Source organism: Asparagus officinalis, chromosome 8 (assembly GCF_001876935.1).
Source record: "Asparagus officinalis chromosome 8, Aspof.V1, whole genome shotgun sequence".
In the NCBI taxonomy this organism is placed as follows: Eukaryota; Viridiplantae; Streptophyta; class Magnoliopsida; order Asparagales; family Asparagaceae; genus Asparagus; species Asparagus officinalis.
The window spans coordinates 93,655,536-93,660,796 of NC_033801.1; the positions used below are offsets into that span (position 1 = coordinate 93,655,536).

Here is a 5,261-nt window from a genome sequence, read left to right on the forward strand (position 1 = left end):
TGCCCAACAATACTCAGGAACATAGCAAGTTGTTCTTCAACTTGAACGTGTCTCGTATCTTTTAATAACCCGTTTGCTTTCATTACTTCAACAAGTTTAAAAAATGCCCTCGGTCTCATTCTAATATAAGATTGGCAGCTATCTTGATAGCCCTCCAGTACACGTCTGAAGTGAGCCTCTCTACAATATATTTTTCTGATATTTTCTTGCGTCGTACAAGTTGATATTCTCTTGCGCTTAGCACGCATTCTCAAAATACATGTTACCAAAGTGACCACGGCGCAGACAGCTGTATTAGCACACATCTCTTCAATTCTTCCTCATCTTCCATATCCATCTACATCCGTTTTAAAATTATCATACAGTTACAGCTTAAGATGACTACGTATTTCATATCAAAATTAAGTAGATAATTGATACAAATATTTATTTCTTTTAAAGCAAGTAATCTAATTAAAATGAAAATTATTTTAACTAGTGTTGCATTCCATCTCACATAATTATCAAGAAGCAATATAGACCCAAAAACAAACAAACTATATGGTTAGATTGCTAATAATTTACACACACACAAAAAATAAGGAAATAAAAGGGAAAAAAACAGCAAGTTCAGTACACAGCAATTTTAACTAATTATTTGAGGGCCTTATTTAGATTTTAGAAAGATTTGTGCAAGAAAGCAAAAATAGAAAAATAACTTCTATTCTATTTTCATGTCGTTTATCTATCTAACAACCTAATTCTTGCACATTAACAACAAAATCCAGTACACAAACACCCGCATGAATTGTTTTACTGTAATATTATGAAATTAATCTCTTATGTATTTAACACCGAATGAGTTGGGGTTAAAGCTTTGCTATTATTGCACGTAGTATATACCAAAAATACAGCACAAGTTATATGTGAAGCTCATCTGTTGAGTATTTGTATCCATCTCTTGAGTTGAAGCTCATCTGTGCTGTATTTGTATCCCATGGCACTTCTTTCTCAGAAATTATATGTGAAGCTAAAAATTAATAGACTCTCATGATGGTACCAAGGATCTATTTAAGTCATTATTACAGTCACTCTATTTGCCCTCGGGCCACTGTCGGCCACCTCGGGGTGGCCGACACTGTGCCTAGCCACCTTGGGGTGGCTCGGCTCATGGCCGAGCCACCCCAAGGTGGCTCGGCATTGGCCGAGCCACCTTGAGGTGGCTTGGCTTTGGCCGAGCCCCCGCGGGCGGTGTTTTCCGACTTTTTCGAGTCGTTTTCCGTTGTCTCGTTTGTCCGTGTTTCGGTTGACCTGAGACTTTGATTTGATGATCTGATTTGGCAGTAAGTTGGATTCCTGATTTGGCAGTAAATCCGCTTCTGAGTTCGAGTCCGAAATTGATCTTGATTCGTACCTGTCTGATGAAGTTCCAGAATGCCGACGTCCAACCAAAAAACCCACCGAAGTCAATCACAACACCGTAGCCAACAATTTTGTCGAAGCAGAACAAGATCGAGAAGGGATCACCAAGAATCGAAGGCAATCGTTGGCTCGTCGGTTTGTGCCGAGCTATGCTAGGGGACCTATAAGCAATTTTATATGCCTACAACCGTAGCCAACAATCACACTCGAAGCAGAACAAGATCGATAAGGGATCACCAAGAATCGAAGGCAAGAAACGTAACACAAGCTCGGGGAAAACAAAGCTAGGGTTTCGATTTGGAGCCCCGACCCTAAGTAGAAGAAGACGAAGCGCGGGAGAAGAGGCGCGAAGAAGAGGGCGTGCAGGCGGGAGACGAACAGCGATTCCAGATCTAGGGATCGAATTTGTGAGATAGGAATCGGAATCGACGTTGAAACGCCCTGTCAGAAATCTCGCCCAAATCCGCTCATTTTCATCCGATTTGGGTTTCTATAAAAAAGCGAGACTGTAGCTACTTTATGGATATGGTAATCCCAAACTTCTGGCTGAGCCAAACCCCAGAATAGGATTCACAGAGAATCCAAAAATTACCAAATTGCCACTGTCAGACCCCAAATACTAATCCTATTCTATAAACTGGTGAACCAAACAGGCCTTAAGAACCAAACTCATTGCTTTGTCATATGTTAATTATAGGGACTAATTAACATAGATCTCTTAATTATAGGGACTAATTAACATATATCCTTGTGTACTAGATTAAGAACCAAACTCATTGCTTTGTTCAAATAGGGACTACATTAAGAGAGAGAAATTGCAAAGATCAATTTTGATATGAGGCCCCAGTACAAGGATCAAATTGGTCTTTTAGCCTTAAAATTAGAGTAAATTTCAATAAAATAATTTTTAATTAACTCCAATAGTTTTGAAATTTTTAATTTGGTATTTAACCCTATTTGAAACTCTCATTAAAGCTCTAATAACTTTGAGAGTTCCAATACTCAGCAAAATATTATAATTTTTTTCATTAAATCCCCATTGACTAATGTTCATATGTTATGAACTTCATTCTCAAACTCAAAATACGCGTTAACAATGTAATGATTTCTGAAATTCCCAAAGTTAATGGGAGTTTAGCGAAAGTTTACCTAAGTTTTAAAAATGGCGTCCAATGCCCGAACTTTTCACTTTTATTGAAATTTACCCCAAAAGAACTGCAATTCTCAACAATCGCCGCAATTTGCACTCACGAAAGTTTGCGATCTCATCTCAAACTCAAGAATTTAATACGCACGAGTTTGAATTAAACAAGCGCAAAGTTGAACGAAAAAAAAAAAGATAAAAGCCAACATATAATCAAGAAACACCACCAACGGTCAATTTCACACCTCCACAAATTTTTCCATCCAAACAGCTCCCACAATTTTTACATACAGACTAATTTAATAAACTAAAACCAAAAACCCCCAAACCCCCCAAATCCTCAAACCGTATCCCTAACCCTAGTCCTTACTCCACAACAATTAGAAGAGGGAAAAAAAACCCAAATTCAATTAGCATCATCAAACCCCCCTTCAATTCTTCCTCGGCGCCGCCCCCCTCCCCTGCTTCACTCCCGCCGGCGCACGGCGCCGCCGCGAGCCTTCGTCCCTTCTCCTCCGCCCCTCGGCTCGGGTTCTCGCCTCTAACCTAGCTTTCTTCGGCGGGCCTGCCACGTGGCCGCGGGATCCCCTCCGACGCTTCGCCACGGCGGCGTGCGAGCGCGCGTCCTTGCGGCTGTCGGGAGGCCGGCCGCGGCCGCGCCTTCACCGGGACGTCGCCGGGCTTCAGGTAGTTGTTCTTCACCATCAAGATCTCCCCGCTCTCCTTCATCCTCTCCAAATGGGCCGTCAGAAGCGACGAATGGGCCTCCGGCAACTTCTCAGCGTACTTCGATTCCAGGTATTTCGATATCGCCGTCTTGTTTGAGCCCGCTTTCTCGTCTAAAGCCTCGATTGCGCCCAAAATCATCTGCCCATTAAAAAAATCAGCATCAAATTAGCTGAAAAAAAAATCAAAATTTGAAGGTTGGGTGAGGTTAGGGTTCGTACCTCGGAGTAAGAGGGGAGAGTTGAGGGCTTGCTAGCTTCATCTTCAGTGGCCATGGCTGAAGTGAGAGAAAAGAGAAGTTGAGAGAGAGGGGGTGAGAGAGAGAGATGGAATTAACGATGAAGAAATTGGGAATAAATAGGCAGGAATTGGATTTTTTTTTTCCCTTTCTGTCTTTTTTTTATTGAGGCGATAAGCGAAAAGAGAAGAGGAGGTGAGGAGAAGGGAGTGTTTCTCTGGGACTGTGAATGGACGGATGGGATTGAGTAGTGACCTGTGGATCTGATGGTTGCGGGTATTGAGGCGACGGTCACTCGGATTGGTGACGTGGACCGGATGGGGTTAGGATTTGGACAAGTTTTTGTTGTTCTTTTTGGGATGGAAAAAAAGGTTACTAAAGTTTGGGGAAATTACTGGGGATGCCATGTAGTTATGGATGTTGCCATGTTGGGCTCACTGACATAACACTCGTGAGTTCTTATCGCAGCTCATGAAAAGAGGCTATATATATATCTTTATGTATTATATTGTAATAAAAATTTTATTTTATATATCGAATGAGAATATAGACAGACTTAAGAAATTTTGGGCGTCCGCATCGCACGACTTCGACTTCAAGTATTAGAGTAAATTAAATTCATGTAGATGATTTTCAGAGAAGTCGAATCTAAAAATCTTAAAATACTATTCTTAGGCAGCTCACTAACTCACTAGATACTTATAGGTATTCTTCGATGTTATTGATTTCTGTAAAATATGTTGTGCAATCTCTGGTCTCGCAATTCCATTTTATAGGCTATTTACACACACGAAAACGCACGTCGTTTTGATTTACTATTTGAGCATCTAATTTAAGGACTAGTACATCAGAAAAAGATATGCAATTTTAAGTACTGTTGTCTACCTTTTAGATTGAATACGATTATAGTGGGTACGGAGTTGGAGAGCATCAAATTTGGTACTGATGTCTAACTCGATTGCTCATCCGTCTTTATGTTGTACTTCTTGATTAATATAGTGAGAAAGGTATAATCTAAAATAGGGGTCAGAATTAAAAATACAAAAATTAAAATCATATGAGGTTCGATCATCCCAGCAGACATGTACCAAATCACATCAAAACTCTATAGTTAAGTGTGTTTGGGTGGACTATTAGGATGGGTGACCTCCTGGAAATCCTCGTGTTGCTCCCTTCTTTTAAAATCTTATGAGGGCTCTTGATAAAGGATAATAGAAAATTGAAGAGCACAAGAGAAATATTTTATGTCTTAAAAGTAATTGTATGGGAACTGTGTGTGATCTAGATTGCATTGATATCATCCTACGGTTTGGGCTTGATTCTCATACAATTTAAAAAAATTAGTTAATCGTATCAATAGTATACTCTAGTTGCACTTGTATCTTAATGGTTTGCATTGATATTCAAAGATTGCATTGACATTGTATATTGTACTAATCAAAATGTGACTGCATTGATATTGTATTTTAAACAAAGTTGGTGCTTATATAAATATATATATCAGGGTCGGCCCTAGCATAATGCAACTAAGGCCTCTGCCTTGGGCCTCAAGTTGGATAAGGCCCACCCAGACACCCACCATTTATAAGCTAAACCCTAACCCTACATCCAAATCAATCTCCCACTCCTAGCCGCCGCCTCCTCTAAAATCTGAATCTCTGAACTCTGATCCTCTCTCTCATCTTCCCCAACAGCCCACCCAGGCTCAGCCTCCTCTAATTCTTGTTTTTACTCGGCGACGGACCGAGTACC

The 5,261-nt window shown here is 40.4% G+C and overlaps 1 pseudogene; it reads right to left on the minus strand.

Moving 5' to 3' along the window:
* LOC109821539 lies at positions 2,977-3,669 on the minus strand (annotated as a pseudogene).